Below are 18,679 nucleotides of genomic sequence, written 5' to 3'. Positions count from 1 at the left end.
GACACAAACATAAAGTAATTATGATAAATGTTTATCATAATAGATTGACAAAGGGAACTATGGAGGCAGACTAGGGTATATGGACAATGACAGTCTTTCTACTAGGCTTCTCCCACTTCTCTGGGTTGATGTTCTTCCTAAGGGTATAATGGTTCAGAGAGTGTTTGAGATAACAGCTTCTAGACTCTCAGCAGCTTATATGTCATCTGCTCTGAAACTGATCTTCCTCCCTGGTTTTCCTCTTCTGCCTACCTCCTCTCAGCAGCCAGTCTCTAAAAGAGGCTTACTAGGGCATATCACCTTCAGGTAGCAGAACCTACGTCTAGAACATCAAACAAAGGAACAATTCAAAATGATGGTTTCTGGCCCAAGAAAGTGAAAGATTCTGTTGACTAAGGAATCCTTTTACAAATCAGGTGTTTTCAATGAGTTGCTTTCAACAAAATTGAAGGGGGGCTAACTGAATCTGTGGCATATAGAATATTAAAGATAATTTTTTTGTATAAAACTGTATCTTCTTTATTTTGGTTACCTTAATATCAGAACAAAATAAGCAAAAAAAAAAAAAAAAAACCAATACACATCCAAACCTTTGTCAAATATGGGAAAGGATAGGGCTTGAGGCCCTTGTATCTTGCCTCAGACATGCCAAGTCACTGTGTGTGTGTGTGTGTGTGTGTGTGTGTGTGTGTGTGTGTGTTGTTGTTGTTGTTGTTGTTGGTTTGCATATAATTCATAAGGAAGTCAAAGAGCTGAAAGACACTTGTTTAACAAAAGTCTTTCCATTCAAATCTCTGTATGTACAAGAACAAGATTTATCATGCTTAATCTTTAAAACCGGAAAGAGAATTTTTGGTGAATTCTGCCTCATTCTAGACATGATTAATATTCATAACTAGCTGCATGAATTTAAAGTTAAAAGTAAGAGCCCTTTTATGTCGTTAAGAAATTAGTGCCAATAAATTTTACTTTTTCCATTTGAAATATGTATCAAAATGTAACAGTATTTATATCATTTTGACCAGTTGTATACTATAATGGATAATTATAATGATAACTCAGTCCAGAAAAGCTTTTTAACACTTATAACCTATGGTCACTTAGAACCTATGAAATTTTTTAAGGTACGTTAAAATACTATATTTATTTACTTATTTATTTACTGTTTGCTGATAAGCATGAGAGAGTGATCAATAAAAGTTTTTTGAACATAAAACATTAAATTTAAAATGGAAATGTGAGTTCAGGGGAAAAAGAGGTTGTTACTTTACATAAAAATAGGATTCATCAGGAGAAAGGCTCAGAAGAGAGGAAATGAAAGTAGAAGAAAAGAGCAGTTTAGGGAGAGGACATGGCAAATACCAAAGTATGAATTCAAGACAAAGCTTTGCAAGGTGAGGGGACTGCAGGGTATTCCGGAGTGACTCTTCCCTCTATCAGTGAGAGAAACTGAGTTCTCCTAAGACTTCGGCCTCTTCCCAGAGTCCTCAGCCAGAAAAGTTCACGTTTAATTCAAGTCCAGTGATTTTGAAGCCTTGGCAAAAAGCCAGATGAGTTGTGTCTGGAATTTTTCAGACTCTCCTGGACTTGGAAGTAAATTCCAGGGTTCAGCTAAGAGAACTAACTATCCCAGCAGCCAAGAAAATTAAAGTTAGTAGCGGTCAGAGAGATGTTACAATCCTGTTTCCATTCGTCATGTGAAATCTTTCCAGAAGATCCAAATCCAGCTAGTACATGAATTGGAGAAGCGTTAAGTGGGAAGCACATTGTCACTATTGCTCAGGGAAGAATTCTACCTCATATGTAAAAGACATAAAAAGAAAAAAGAAAAGACAAAGTGTTCCATGATGCAATTCTTCAAGACTTGGGTCTTCCAAGTAAAATTGTGGGTGAGCGAATTCGTGTGATTCAGGACGGCAGCTGGTTCCTAAAGATACATTTGGATAAAGCACAGCAGAACAATGTGGAAGCTAAGGCCAAAACTTTTTCTGGTTATATATAAAAAGCTCACGGGCAAGCTTGTGAATTTTTAACTGCCACAGTTTCAGTTGTAAACATAGCTACCTACATAAAATCTGTATTTAAAAAGAAATGAAGAGGAGGAAGAGAAAGGACAGAAATCACTTGAAGAGATTTTAAATATCTGAAAGGGAGAGGGTTGTAGCTTAGGTTAGAGATACTGAATTTATAGTGGCATCAGTATTCACAGGTACAGCGTTTTCTCCAAGAGCTCTCAAGTCCTGACAAGGAGTGCGGAAGGGTCACCTTAAGCAGCGCTGAGGTTTTACAGCATTGGTTGGAGGAAAAGGTGAGAGCAGAAGGACGTGAAGGTGACTGGCAAGAGAATGACCCAAATAGTGGACTTTGGGACCCAGGCTGCCTAGAGGCAGGGCTAGAGGCAGAAGCTGTGGCTACAGCTGGGATGCACAGACTCGTGGGCCCTTAGGTGGGTGGAGGGCACAGGCAGGTGTGATGGTGACGGTGATTACAGGCCAAGGAGCAGAAGTAGAGGAGAGACAGCTGGAGTAAAATGAGTGCAGCCAGAGAGTGATGTTTGGGAACCTGGACACAAGAGAGGGATTTAAAGCATCGGATAAAACCCAAGGTGGGGGGTGGCTCAGTCGTTGAGCGTCTGCCTTCGGCTCAGGTCATGATCCCAGGGTCCCGGGATCGAGCCCCACATCGGGCTCCCTGCTCAGGGGGAAGCCTGCTTCTCCCTCTCCCACCCCCCCTGCTTGTGTTCCTCTCCCTCTGTCTCTCTCTGTGTCAAATAAATAAATAAAATCTTTAAAAAAATAAGATAAAAACCAAGGGGGGGAATATTTTGGAAGTCTGTTGGGACGATGAGTCTGTTAATTTCTACTGTAAAGAAAAGTGCAATTCTCTGCCTTGCCCTGACCACCCCCTATAGAATGCTGGCACGTTGTCTCAGGATTTTATAAATGCCTCTTAGCTCTTTCTACATAATGTGAAGTCAAAAGCAAGAGTCCCAGATTTGGGTTGTATCCACACAATAAAAAGTATGAAAAGGCAGAGAGTGAGAGTGAGAGCTAGGGAGGGGGCGGGGGAGGAGGGAGGGCAGGACCAGGAAAGAGGGTGAGGGGAAGGACAGAAGGAGGAAGGGGGGGGCGAATGAGTCTGAATCTAGTTCTGTGGATTCCTTTATGGAAACTAAACTAGAGCTAAATAATTCTTTTCCAAGTTACCTTGACCTTATTATGGTCTTAAAATTAAATAGAAAGGAGTAATTTCAGTCCTCCTTTTAAAATGGGAGGCAATCACATTGACGAAAGGGCTGTCACTGAACCAACCGGCTTAGATCTTTCTCTAGCTTCCCATCCCTTGCAGCACGCCCATAAAGACAACCCTAGCATGTTTTATTGAGCATCTACTATGTGCCAGGCTCCAACAGTACCTAAGTACTTGGAGTTCTGAGGGTGGCACTCTCTCATACCTATGTGATCTTTGTACCTGCATCTTCCTCTCCCTGGAATATGCTTTCCCTGCTTTTCCTCCTGAAATATTCCTAGCCTTTTACCAAAACCCAACACATATCACATTCTTTATGAGGCTTACTCTCTTAGGCAGATGAAGATGCATTTTCCTCTATTAAGTTCATTATTACTGCTATTGTAATATAGCTGTTAATATCATTTTTCTAGCCACAATATCATGTTTATCCCCAAAACCAAACACACTCTTAGGTGAATGGAAAATATTAAATGAATATTTGTTGAATTAATGGTCTGATGCGTAAATCAATTAATGAATGTATCTGCACCAATATATTCCAAACTCTCCTACACCAATAAATTACTGCACACAAAGGGAAAACTTTGGGCTCCAGTCATAATCTTCAGGCAAGTAATATCCTCTGTGTTTTAAGAAGCCCTTCCAAAGACACCCTGCATTATTTGTCTTATTATCTAATATTGATAGTGACAACGGTAGTATTTTTACTGAGAATTTCAGGAGCCTTGATACCGGTGACAATGAGTATCAAATATAAGAAAAGGAAGCGGATGAAGAAGGTGGTTAGAATAAGCATATTAAATTGAGGCCACATGTCTCTGCTACATACTGCAGAAGCTCTTCTGCCTCCTCCTTTCCTGCTAACTCCCACCTCTCTCACTTGTTAGGGCATTGTGTTCACAGTGTTCATGGAACCAACCAGATATTGTTGGAAATTACACTGTAAATAAATTAGGTACAGGATAGTATAGGCTGATGAAGTACTATAATTTAATTTTATTGCATCAGTGGAAACAGTAAATAAATGCACAGCATAATATGCTGAGATAGTCTAATGATCTTTTCAGTCAATATTGGATGAAAATTCCTAACAAAACATAAAATTACAATATTAGAAAAGATATTAGTTTCAGCTTTTAATACTACAAGGTAATTGTTTCATTTTACACACATCTACTATATATGTAGATGACCAAGAACTGAATTCATAGTTGATTCTATCACATGTAGTAATAATACATTTATCCCGCGGTTACTTATTATGTTATCTCCTGGAAGTAGTGAGCCTAAGGGTAGGATAGGCTTGAATGTTTATGTTTAACCAAAAAGATGTCACAAAATCCGGGGACCCAAGGAAACCTCTAAGGTTTCCCTCAGAGTTAAAGTATTTCCTTCTAAGAGCCCACTTCCAATTTATAATCTTGATTATCTATTTAACACATTATACAAATATATGTGTGTGTGTGTGTGTGTATAAACACACACACACAGATATGAATGAGTTGTGTGTTAGAGAGGATTTCCATAATGATAAATTGATGGTTGCTTTCTTGAAGTAGAAGGCATGCTTCAGAAAATATGGTTAAAAACAAGCTGAAAAACAAGCAAATAACTACGGAGACTTTCAATACAGGGAACGTTGTTTCACCTACATAAGCAGACGCTTTGGATGTTTTGGATTTTAGTCTGCCTGGGAAATAACTGATAATAATCCTCTTTTCATTGAGAATAAAAACTGTTTTTAAGTGAATAAAAATTTCACCTGAAAATGTGTCATATCTAGAAATTGATTTTAGTTTTCCTGTCTTGGTGAGTCTTTGACTATATTGAGATCATCTTTGTGATTCAAAAACTTTTCAATGAAATTCAACCAATACATATCATATGCCTACTATGTGCCAACGAGTATGATAGTCTCTTGAAGAAATGGATGATTGGCAGGCAACTCCTAATATTATGGATTGAAAATGTTAGTGGACCACTTCAATTTAACTGGAAGTGGCTGCTATGCCCCTTTGGAGAACTTAAGTTAACAGGTTTTAAATAGGGGGAGTCAGAAATATATCACGAGAGTAAGTTGTGTCATTTCTGAAGTATTAGGACTCTTTTTTTAATATCTCAAATAGAGGTTTTTGTTTTCTTTTTAATTGTAATTCCCTCTAAATGCTAATATTTCCCCCTAAGGATGTTATACATGGCACATCATTTAAAAATCTCAAACTTTTTTCAAGAAGAAATTTTATTTAAATAAGTCATTTAGCTAGGTAATTTTGAAAAGAATTATTGTTGCGGTTAAAAATTAAATGATCTCCTCGAGACATTTTTCCCCCTCATTCTCCAATATTTCTTCTCCCTTTTTGACATCATTGCTTTAAAGCTTCAGATGTTAGAGAAAAAGGACTAGTCCTTCTATATTTGAGGTGGGATTCTGAATCAAAAGTGAATATCAGAGGTATATTGGAAGCCTACACACTTTGTCTAATAGAATAAAATTTCCATGTGGAATACCATATATATTCATTCTGGAACTTTCAGGCTCCTTAAATTCTATCATTGCAATAGAATTAAGCTCTTCTTGGTAACTCTCACTATCAAGGATGATAAAACGAATGGATTAATCCTGGAGGAAGCAGGTCTATCAAATAGTAGCTAACTTTTTATTAGGAAAAAAAATGGATGTCTATGACTATGAATAGTAAAATAAAGCTGATCTTTTTCTGTTTATTTTTCACACAAGTTTATTAGATACAGAGAGGATCAGAGATCTTAGAAATGCCCTCCATGATGAGAAAGTGAGTACAAAATCAAGGAAAGGGAACCCTCTAAAATTGAAGTACGTCAGAATCAATGTAATGCTCCAGAAAATGAATGAATACAGTCATATCTGGAAACAACCTATGTGTCTACCCTCAGGAAATTTTTTAAATGAAATTTTAAGGAAATAGGAATAAGTTCTCTCCCCAATCCAATGAGGCTAACTGGGGTCAGGCTGAAGAAAACTATAATCTCTGTTTTTAGGTCTTAACTGATCTTGAAAAGGCAAATAAGTTTTGTTGATTGAAAATGCATCTAATTTAATAACAGAAACTTGTCAAGGCTTATTTAGTTCCACTCAAGAAAGAGAAATATTTCTGAAATTCATCCAATTCTATTTGCTCTACTTTTATGCCAATCAAGCAGCATTCTGGTTATCAGTTTAGATGCCAAGATACCTTGAAAAGGTGTTCTGGTTAAATGACACGAAGTTACAGAACAAAATAGCTGTCTAGTGAGTGATTGCGCCGGAACGACTATAAATATGGCACTTGGCAGTGGGACGAGGTCTGTCATCACTCCGGGACCTCTTGGGTACAGGACCTCATGCCTATTCGTGTTTTCTTCCCTCTTCAACATGTACTAGAGTTGTTATGAGAATAAAGTGTCTCAGGAAGAAAACCTCATTGCTGGCTACCTAATTATTGCTTCTGAAACTCAGATAAAATCTTCTCGATAGCCTGAATTTGGGTCAGATTTGAGAATGCCAAGGCCTACCCCTGATAATCAGTAAATCTAAGAGAATAAAGATAAACAGAAGACCATGGGAAAGCATTTGATAAATATTTGGGGAGACTTCCTATGTTGAGGGAACCACTATCTACATATGGAGACCAAAAAAAAATTTTTTTAAGCCGTTTGATTATAGCTTAAAGTATAGAAAAAAACAATCATCATCACTGAAACATAAACTCAATAGGCAGATTCATAGTTGGCCTGGAAAATAGGTATGAAAACCTCTACTTTCCCCTGCCCAGGAGAGTGAGAAGTGATTTTCTGTTGCCATTCCTCTCCTGGGAGGACCAAGCAGGAGACAAATATAAGGTCCCCCTTGCCTGGCATAGACTGGGCTTCACACAACACCCCAAAAGAGTTTGTCAGGCATTGTGCTTAACTGAGAACCCTGAACACCACATGCCACTGCCTTGAGACCTCAGAACTGCACTGATTAAAGAGGCATTCGTTTTCATGCCTGATTCTCCTGATGCTCAGTTGTACTGTTTTATAGGTGAACGTGACTCCAGCTACTACTAACACTTGTACGTTAATGACAATGTTAATAACTACACTGATACCAGTGACATTTGAAACATGCATATCCTTTATACATTTCGAAGTACTCTCATTCTATTTCACATGAATCCTCATGGTGAGTCTGGGCAAAGAAGATAATGATAGGCACCCCATTCGACAGATGAGAACACTGCAAATCAAAGGGCTTATTTGGATTTTCAACAGCAGGTTAGAAGAACCTGGAATAAGAGCAGAGGACTCCAGCTTCTCCTTCAGAGGCATTTCCTGCTATTAGTCACAACCAGGCACTCTGAGTCACAGGAAATGCTTTCTTTGGGGCAAATGGAAGACAACTCTGGAGGCCTAGAAACAAGGCCTAAAGGGAACACACCAGTTTAGCTTCATGTCTGCCATCCTCCTCATTATTCTCCTTCGCCCTATAAGGCCCACATATCCAGAAGAAAAAATAACAAATCAACATTATTTTTTTATAATTGGCATAAATCTTAATTCATCCCACGTATGTGGCTCTTCTACTGCCGCCTATCTGCAAGGGGCTGCCCCTCCACTGAGCCAGGCAGTTTAGCCATACCACACAGGCAGCTGAGCTGGGATGGGGGAAGGAAAACACAGGTAGTAACCATAGATCCCTACGAAAAAATCCAATCAAATGAAAAAGAAAGGTTAAGGTAGAAACGGAGATAGCACATGAATATACTTTTATTTCTCTCGATCTTCTAAGAGGAGACAATGAGAAGCTTTTAAGTGTTTTGGTAGAAAAATGCAGGGAAAATTTAAAAGACAAGAAAGAGTTAGGGGATGATTTTTAGACACTACATTTTAAGTGCTTTCCTTTTGAAAATGCGTGAGAGAATTATTCCGTATGTGCAACCAAATATGCAATTCCCTTGGACATTCATTTTTTTAATTACCTTAGCAGCCAATCATGAAAAAGAAACAGACTCTGGCTTTTTCATTCTAAACAGAAGAGAGCAAGCTTGGAGGACTTGAGAATGCAATGTAATTGGAGAGAAAAAATAACCACAATTAAAGAGGATGAAGGATTGAAGGGAAAGAGAAGGGCCTAGAAGAAGGGACCTTAGCAAATGAGAATGCGGCCAAAATGACTGTGCCCAGCAAGAGGAGCATTGGTGGCTTCACCAGAAGCCCCTGAGAAGAGGACATTATCTTAGTCGCTTTTGGATTCCCTCCTACTGCTACCGAAACACTTTGAATTCAATAGACAAAGGTTAAACGTATGGTTGGATGCTGACCTGAAGGTATCTTTCCTTCCGATAAATGAGAAACTACCATTGCTCCTTGTCTACTGAATTCCTAAAAATACAGGAATGTAAGACTTCAGAAGTAATTTAATTCCACTACACACCTTGTTTAATCATTTTTTTTTTTTTTTCTGTCTGGCTTTTAGCAGAATGAAGGGGAGAAAGCCCAAGACTACAGAAAGGTGGTAAAGAACTGAATCTCAGCTCAGTCTGACTAGCTGTAGAACCTCTGTCAGGTGACTGACTCTGTCCCAGGTTCACTTCATTTAAATGTACAGGGAAGGAGCTACATTCTGTGTACACTTGTATTAGAGTCCCTGTTCTAATCACTCAGCTGTCAGTGGAAAATAACCAAATACACGTTTTCAACTGCCTTGATAGCTGATTCAATGTGAAATATGTAGTTTCCGTAGTGATGGCTTTATTTGGAGTGCAGGGGAGATTACTACACAAGACAAACCACCCTCTTCATTCCTACCATTCATGAACTCATAGAGCAAAGTTGCAGGGGTTGGGGAAATACTGCTTCAGCCTTCATTACAAGCATGTACGAAGGATTTGATATAACTGATGATTAAATAAATAGCAAGAGAGAGTTTCCCTTTTCTTTCTGACCTTATTCTCTGGAATATTGAAGATAAAATATATATAATCAGCCGAGAATATACTTGGTTTCCCTGATTACAAATAGGTTTGCCACTATTATTGTAGTTTTACAACTGAAGAATCTAAAACAATTGTCTGCCCTAGTGGTTAGGCTCTAGGCTCTTCAAACTAAGATGCGTTATTGTACTGATTTCTGCATCCATAGCATGTAGCCCTGTCTCTGGCACAGAAAATGGTACTCAAAATGTGTCTATGAAATTGCATGGTATGGGGTGATTAAGAAACAATTGTTCAAGTAAAACATCTAAATACTCAAATTGTAAGTATATTGACTAATGACTTACTGGGACATGAACACACACATATATCTGCCACCCAGGGTGAGAAATTATATATATTGTAGAAACCTTTCCCATCCCCTCTTCTTTCCTGTAGAGATTCATCACCTGACTTCTAACATGATAAAATATTTCTACCTGCTTTTGAGCTTCATATAAATGGCATGTTACAAAATATACTTTTTCTTGTCTAGCTTTTTTTCATTCATTGGCGTGTTTGCAATATTCACCCATGTTATTGCTTGGAGCTCTAATACAGTCATTTTCACCGTAGTGTATTATGCCACTTGTGAATGAAACACACTTTTTCTTCTAATCACTGCTGCTATTGATGGACATTTGAGTAGCTTCCAGGCTCCGATTCCCATGAAAACTATTTCTGTGAATATCCTGGTATCTTTCCTGTGGCGTATAATGGGAATGCATTCTGGCATGCGAATGCATTTCTGTTGGGTAGATACCTAGACATAGAAATGTGGCTTCATTTGGTAGGCATTTATTCGGGTTGGTAGATAATTATAGGTTGATTCCCAAACATAGTTGTTCATGTCTGCACTCTCTAGAAGTATATTATCGTTCTAGCTGCCCCACATCCTCACCAACAGTGCATTGTTGTCCATCTTTTCAACTGTAGCCATGGCGGCCAATGTGTGATGGCATATCATTATGGCTTAATTTACTTTTCCTTCATTTCTAGTCATTGCGAATGCCTTTTGTTATCTTTGTTGGCCATTAAGATATGCTTTCTTGTGTGTGTGAATTGCGTGTTTAAGTCTTTCACTGGTGTTTTGAATAGGTTGTCAGTCTTTTCCTTATTCATTATAAATTTATGTATAAATAATTTATGTATTATGAATACCAGTTCTTTATTGAATATATGTATTATAGGGATCTTTGCCCACTCTGTGGCTTGCATTTCTACTTTATTAACTGTGTCTTTTAATAAAGAGAAGTTCTAAATTTTAATGTATGTAATCACTTTACTCATTTCTTGAAAAGGTTGTCTTTTCCTGTCTGTCCTGTGTTGCGACCTTTTCATAAATCAGGTGTGAATTTGAATCTGAACTCTCTATCCCCATTCCAATGGTCGACTTCTCTGATTTTATGCTGAGATCACATTATACTAAATAATGATTGCAGCCTTCTGAGAAGACTTGATTATCTCATAGTGTAGAATCTTCATCTTAGTTCTATATTTCAGCGTTAGAAATCTTGAGTCTTCTTGGCCCTTTGTATTTCTATACATACTTCTAAAAAAGTTTATCATTTTCCACATAAATAAACTGCTAAAATTTTGTATTGTGATGGCCTAACTACATTGAGTATGTACATCAATTTATGGAGAATTTACTTCTCTTTTTTTTTTTTGGAGAATTTACTTCTTAAAAATATGGCCATTTCCAATTCATTAGTGTAATAATATTTTATATTTTGTCTGAAAAGGTCTTGCACATTTCTCAAATAAGTTTCTTCATAAGTATGTGTCTTTTTGTTAAGACTTGAAAATAGCATGGTTTGAAGATATTTTTTAATTGCTGTTCAGTGCTATTTAGAAAAACAATTGATTTTTATAACTCTACTATGTATCCAACAACCTTTCTAATTTTACTTATCAACTGAAATAATTGATCTGAAAATATGTGTGTATGTGTGTGTACAGTCAATTCTCATTATTCACAGAATCCATATTTAGGAATTCACCTACTCACTGGAATTTATTTGTAACACTAAAATGAATACTTGTGTCACATTCATGGTCACTTGTGAACAAGTGGAGAAAAATCTGAAACACCAACACATACATTCCCAGATAAGATGGAATAAGACAGTACTCTGCCTTCTTGTCTCATCTCTCATACTATAAACAAGAGTCCTTTCTGCATCTATTTGGTGCCATGCTTTTTGCATTTTTGTGCTTTTTGGGGTGATTGTATTGTTTAAAATGGCTCTCAAGCTTACTGATAATGTGTGCTGAGTGTTACTAAGTATAATTAGACTGTGATGTGCCTTACAGAAAAGATACATGTCTCAAATAAGCTTTGTTAAGCATGAGTTATAGTGTTGTTGGGCATGAATTCAAAGTAATGAATCATGAATATGTCTTTATATTTGAGATATTTCTTTCTACATAGTATATGTATATATTTTTTAAATATTGTCTGACAATATTTGTGATTTAGTTGGAGTTTAAGTCCATTTATATTTAATGATTATGATTTATGATTAAATCATGATTTAATGATTGCTTGTATTATGTGATTTAACTACAGGTTACTGTTTATTTTCTATTTATATCACAGATGATTCTTTTTCCACTGGGTTAATCAATTATTTTTATTATACCATTTTAACCTCTATTCATTTATTAATTGTAAGTACTTTTGTTATTATCTTAGTGTCTTAGAGATTGCAGCATACATAATTGACTTCTACAAATCTACCTGAAATCAGAACATTTGACACTTACCAGAAAATATAAGAATATTAAATGATCTTAACTCCATTTCCCTTCTGCATTTTGTAGATTTTTTCATATATTTTAATCCTGCTTAAATTTTGTATCCTACACTACATCGTTGTTGCTTTAATCAGGGTTCAATAAACTACAGCATATGAACCAGAGCTAGGCTCCAGGTTGTTTATCTATAGCATGTGAACCAAGAATATTTTTAATATATTTTTTTAAATGTTTAATGAAAAGAAGGAAAAATATGCAACAGAGGCCATAAGTGGCCTGCAAAGCCTAAAATATTTGCCAGCTAACTCATGACGGAAAATTTTGCTGATCCATGTTCCAAACTACCAATACTAATTTGGAATAACCGGCAAGTTTACCTTTTCAGAGATCTTCTGTCCTTTTTACATTATCAGATTCTGCCTTCGATCATCTCTTTCTGCCTGAAGAAGTCCCTTTAGCTTATTTTTAGCACAGGTCTGTTGGCAATACATTTTCTCGTTTCTGGTAGATATTTTTGCTTCATAAAAAATCCTAGCTTGTCAGTTACTTTCTTTCAGCTCTTGTCATCATTTCTTCTTTAAAGTCAGCTATATGTCTTATTGCTCTTTTGAGGGTAATGGATTTATTTTCCTTTTGGCTGCTTTCACAATTGTTCTCTTTGTCTTTGGTTTTCTGATATTGTAATATGCTGTAGCTAGTATTTTCTTTTCTTTCTTTTTACTTATTCTGTTTGATATTCTGTATGTAGCATTTCTTGAATCATCAATTTGATTTCTTAAAATAGTTTTGGGAAAAATCTCAGCCAGATTTTCTATAAATATTGCTCCTAGCCTGTTCTCTTTTTTCTGGGACTCCAATTATTTATATGTTAGAGTATTTCACCAAGTTGCATATTCTTCTTATGATCTTTTAAGTTTTCTATTCATCTTTTAAACTTCAGTATTTTCTAAAGATCAATCCTATAATTCTTTTTCTCCTATATCTAATCTGCTACTAGGCTTATTTATTAAACTTTTAAGTTTTTATTTTTTTTTCATTCCTAGGATTTCCATATACACACATGTATGTATGTATGTATGTATCGTCCAATTCTCTGATAAAATTGTGTTTTTCAGGTATAGAATTTTCCTTTTGGAGCAAATGTGTAGCTTTTCTGTTTTCTGCAATACTTTTTTTTTCTTGAATATTTCAAGCCTGCTTATTTTATAGTTCACGACCATTAACTCTATTGTGGATATCCTGTTAGTTTGTTTACAAGGGCTAGCTTCTCTTGGTTTTTAAATCATGCTATCTTATCTTTCATTTTCCTATTTTTGATTGAATACTAGCCATTGTATAGAGATACTTTGAGGTGAAGGTGTTATTTTCCACCAGAAAATATTTACATTTAATTCACATAAAAGGGAACTAGCAATTCTAAACAACTTCACTTTTATCAGAGGTGAAGGTGATTTTAATCTGAGATTAAATTTTTGTCAGGCCAGTCTATTTCTGGCTGAAAAGTGGTCTCAACTCTCTGGGTTTCCTTTCCACAGATTTTGGGCTCAAAATATATATATATAAGCTTTCTGAAGGCTCCTAAACATTTTTAGTTTTATATTTGGTACAATCTTCTAGTTGTTTTCAGTGGGAAGGTCTTTATTATTATTATTATTATTATTATTATTAATCATCTATTCCATCATATTAGAAACAGAACTCCTATAAAGGCATTTTTTAAAAATATGATCATCTAGGGGCACCTGTGTGGCTCAGTCAGCTGCCTTCAGCTCAGGTCATGATCCCAGGGTCCTGGGATTAAGCCCCGCATTGGACTCCCTGCTCAGCAGGGAGTCTGCTTCTCCCTCCCTCTGCTGCTCCCTCCCTCTGCCGCTCCCCCTGCTCATGCTCTCTCCCTCTCTTGCTCCATCTCAACTAAATAAAAATAATAAAAATCTTTTAAAAATAAATAAAAATAAAGAAATAAAAATAAAAATATGATCATCTAATATTCCCAAAATGAATATCATAGAAAATGAATATCATAAAAAATTTTAAAAAATGGAATGCATATATAATGCATATATAATCTGGATTTTCATTTTTTTTAAGATTTTATTTCTTTATTTGACAGAGAGAGAGAGAACACAAGCAGGAAGAGTGATAGGCAGAGGGAGAAGCAGGCTTCCCATTGAGCAGGGAGCCCAATGTGGGGCTTGATCCCAGGGCCCTAGGATCATGACCTGAGTTGAAGGCAGTCGTTTAACCAACTGAGCCACCCAGGTGCCCCTAGTCTGGATTTTTAAAGAGTACAAACAGATGGATACTTATCAGCTTATACTTTTATCTCTTTGGTTATTATATATATATATATATATATATATATATATATATATATTACTGTACTTGCAAGATAAAGCATATGAACCAGTAAACCAGCCCCTTCTCCTGAAAAGTTATTCTATGAAAGGGATATTATTTTGATTTAACAATTTTAGGGAAGAAGGCTCAATTATGAGCTGATACCAACTTCTTATAACGTTAGAATTAATAAATAAGAGGAAAAAGAAAAGAAAAAAAGACTATTTTTGAATTTAGAACCCTAGTAAGAACTGATGTAAAGAGCTGTATAGTCCAGTTCATGAGGTGTTTTGAGATTTAACTCAGCTCTGACACTTCACTGAAACAAGGCATTAAAGACGGCAATCCAGTAGTGATCAAGATTTATCTAAGAGAGTTATTGTTCTCATAGCCAATAACATCCTCCTTAAGGAGGACATTTAGGAGATCAGAGGACCTCTACTGGTACTGTTACTTCCCTTTTTATACATTGCCTTCCCAGGAAATAAGCTACCTGAAAAAATTGCTTGTTATGAATATATGTAGTGTGCCAATTTGTGAGAGCAGTTCTTTATATTACTGAAGTAGAACTTCCTATGAGCTATGCATTAGTCCTGGACATTTACACTATGGTAAAGTAATACAGGGAGGTCAAGGGTTGTGAGTTCTGACTAAAGCAAATATCCCTAGTGGAACCCAGAGATACACGGGAAATCAGGATATTTACATGATATCAGATATGGAGACTGAGATTAGATCGTAAGGGGAAAAATGCATGTAGAAGGATCTTTTAAATGTCTCTCACACCTTTCCCATACCTGTTGGGTGTGATTCCCCAGATCTCATTTGTTTCATTTGTTCTATACCAGGTCATCCTTTTCTTCTTTCTCCGATCAAGTCTCAGTCATCTGGAATAAGAATAAAAGCATAAATAGATGAAGAAACGTTCACCAGCTTCACTCAACTTCCCACATGTGATTCTAGCAAGAAGTTTAAACATTCGTGTCTATTATGTGGATTTATTGATTTACAATATAGTTAAACAGATGATGCAGCATACCAATTATATCATCATGAAAGAGGAAATGACCTGTAGACTTGGTGTCTAATACTAAGATAAAGTGTGGTCAACAGCACTGTAGCTGGGTCTATAAAAGTACAAAAAAAACCAAAAAAACAAAAAAAAACCAGACCACACCATGGTCAATATAAACAGAATAATACCATATTAAGGATAGTACTGGTTGTTAACTGCTATTGCTAATGTTAATACCAACAATTGGGATGAGCATTTTGCTAAAGTTCTAGACGAAGGATGAAGGTAGTGTGTTGTGTGGTTGAAGTCCCTTCCATTTAGTAAGAAAGTACCATATTTAGCATGACAAACCATCCACACAAAAAATGTGTATGTTTATAGAGTGGTAAGTGTTAATTAATAAAAACTGCTCAAACTGAGTATATAACCATTGAAAGTCACTGAGTAGAAGGGTGGGGATAAAAATGGAATGGCTTCTTAAAACTGTTGAGTCAAGTTTTAGAAAACTATGATAGAGGACTTGGTACAATGGAGAACAAAATTGATCAAGAAAAAAATAAACAATGGCTCAGTTTGAAGAGATATCAGTAATGTTAAAGAATGACCAAAACTGTTTAGACAAAGAAAGGGAATTGAAATGTGTGATTGCTAATTTGTATGAGTTTGGTGGCAGGGGTGAGATTTGGATGACCAGCTGTTATTACTGTTATATAATATGAATATATGCATATATGCTGATAATGTGATATGTCTGTCAGAATTCTAATACACTTAATTCAATTTGGCAGATCATTTAAAATAGATATATAGATAGATAGATGATATAGATATATGTAGTAATCTTACTTGAATTTATAAGAAAGCCCTATTTTTATTAAAGTGATGCACCTGGTAGGCTGGTAGTCCCAGATTTCAAATCTATAGAAATTCTAGTGAAAATTGTTACACAGCGATATGGAGAGGATTCCTTACATTTGTAACTAATGGTGGCATAGCAGTCCATGTGGTCTGTACCTTTCTTTTTTCTTACCTCCATGCTGAAATAAATTTACATAAAGATTTATAATAAATGGCATGGTTTTGTTTTTGTTTCTATGTTTCATTACTTAATAATACATTTCAGTGAGTTCCTCTGCCTATCTCATCGCGAGTCTTTTATGTGTCCCATGAAATGTTCATGCCATTCCAATAGCGGCAAAACAGCTGTTGGAAGCACTTGGTATTGCTCAAACAATGCTCCAGCGTGCTCTGTGATTTCATAAAAGTCAGTCAAGGGAGGGTGGAGCTCTTAGACATGCATAATGGGAACTTCTCCTGTAAAGAAAAATGGGCATCATTGCTTTGCCATTTGCATATAGATTTCCCCCCTACTGCTACCTGAGAAAATTAAGGGCTTCCACCCTATCAGTTTCTTAAACATGTTCTTGAGAATGTCCACATTTATGTCAGCACTTTTTCGACATCCTAATGATGCTTTTGCGAGGACTATGGCATCTATATGGCTTGTTACCAGCTTAATGAAAAGTTGCTTTAGGTGTCAAAATAAATCTAAGAATGTTCTACACTTTAGCTGACTGTAATATATCATCATGGCCTGCTTAAGTAGTATAAACTGCAACATGATAAAGTAGCTAACAAAAACCTATGAGAACCAGTAGCTAGGATAATGGGCATTCAGTGTAAGGATAATATAGCAGCAATAAAAATTTCAATAACCAAAGGTTATATACCATACTTTTTAATGGAGTTCTTGGCTAACTGAGCTTTCTTCAACAGTAGACACCTGGGTAGGGTGATTCATTACATTCCTCTGACTTTCTTCCCACTTGGAATAATATTAGTGAACAACTTCCTCAGGTCTTGAGATTCTTTTTTTGTTTAAATTGTACTTTTTGGAAATTAGATTGAGTCTTAGCTGTACTCACAGGTAAAGATGCAAACTGGTTTATCCTAAAAACAGTAGACTCAATGATTTTGTGATTTTTTAAGTGAAAATACTATTTCCTGTAAAGTGAAAGACAGAGCTCTAAGACTGACAGGTAGACGCATCCCATGTCTACCCCCATTCATTTGTTTGATGATTACTTGGTGACTTCTTTCTCTTAGACTGGTATCTCACCATTTCTGAAACTCGCACTTGACATCATGGTACATGCTCTTTGTTAGAACTCTCCTTCATTATCACAACCTGCTGAAGTCCTACCCATTTGTTTTTCCCCATCCACTGCCTGTATTAAATGTCTTTGTTTCTGTGAAAACTTCTCTGATAGCTTCAGCCAGAGTTTTTCCCTTCTCCACATGAATACCTGTGGAAGGAATATTATAGTGATGCTAGTCCTACTGTCACTAATTGGGTCGGAGTCTTCTGTCTGCTGTAGAGATCTTTTTAATCAGCACAATATTTGCAGTTGATTTGCTAATGGAAAGTTAAAGTATGGGATGATTTTTTTTTAAGGATATAGTCTTTACATTCTTTATTCTAACTTAAAACTGAGATATATAAAATAATTCTTCAATCTTTTGGTATTTCCCAAGCCTTTAATTTGAATATAAATCTGGTTTTTGTAATCTGGTTATTTTTCTTGTATGAACTGTTCCCTAAAAAAATCATCTATGATTTTCATATTGAAGCTCTTTAAAGATTCATTTATTTAGTTTAAAGAGAGAAAGAGAGCACCAAGGGGAAGGGGCAGAGGGAGAGGGAGAGAATCCCTAGCGGATCCCCCACAGTCAGTGTGGAGCTGGACACCGGGCTCAAACCCATGGCCCTGAGATCATGACCTGAGCTGAAACCAAGAGTCAGATGCTCAACTGACCGGACCACCCAGGCTCCCCCTTATGGAAGCTCTTTAAAATGGAGCAACATCTTTTTTTTCTTTAAAGATTTTATTTATTTATTCGACAGAGAGAGACACAGCGAGAGAGGGAACACAAGCAGGGGTAGTGGGAAAGGGAGAAGCAGGCTTTCCTCCAAGCAGGGAGCCCAATACAGGACCCGATCCCAGGACCCTGGGATCATGACCTGACCCGAAGGCAGACACTTAACGACTGAGCCACCCAGGCGTCCCTAAAATGGAGCAACATCTTATATACACTTGCGTAAAAATCTGAAGGAATAATTATGTATAGACTCTTACATTTTTTTCCTCAAATATTTATCATTGTCCTGCCTTGACTGAATTTGAAAGCAGCACTTATATGGTGGCTCTTTTTGTGACTAACAAATTAACTTAATGATCCTTTCTAAGGCTTTGTATTAGTGTTCTTTGCTGCATAACGAATTACCCCAAACTTAGCAGCTTAATACAACACACATTTATTACCTCACAGTTTTGAGGGT

The 18,679-nt window shown here is 36.4% G+C and overlaps 1 pseudogene; it reads left to right on the top strand.

Annotated features, from left to right (window-relative positions):
* LOC114204984 (small ribosomal subunit protein eS7 pseudogene) overlaps nucleotides 1-2,054 on the top strand; it is a 173,345-nt pseudogene extending 171,291 nt beyond the window's left edge.
* The last annotated feature ends 16,625 nt before the right edge of the window (nucleotides 2,055-18,679 follow it).

The sequence above is a fragment of the Eumetopias jubatus genome, unplaced genomic scaffold, assembly GCF_037043125.1.
Source record: "Eumetopias jubatus isolate StellerSeaLion01/CBP00866 unplaced genomic scaffold, mEumJub1_p1.0 scaffold_16, whole genome shotgun sequence".
Classification (NCBI taxonomy): Eukaryota; Metazoa; Chordata; class Mammalia; order Carnivora; family Otariidae; genus Eumetopias; species Eumetopias jubatus.
This window is presented reverse-complemented; position numbering and strand designations above follow the sequence as displayed.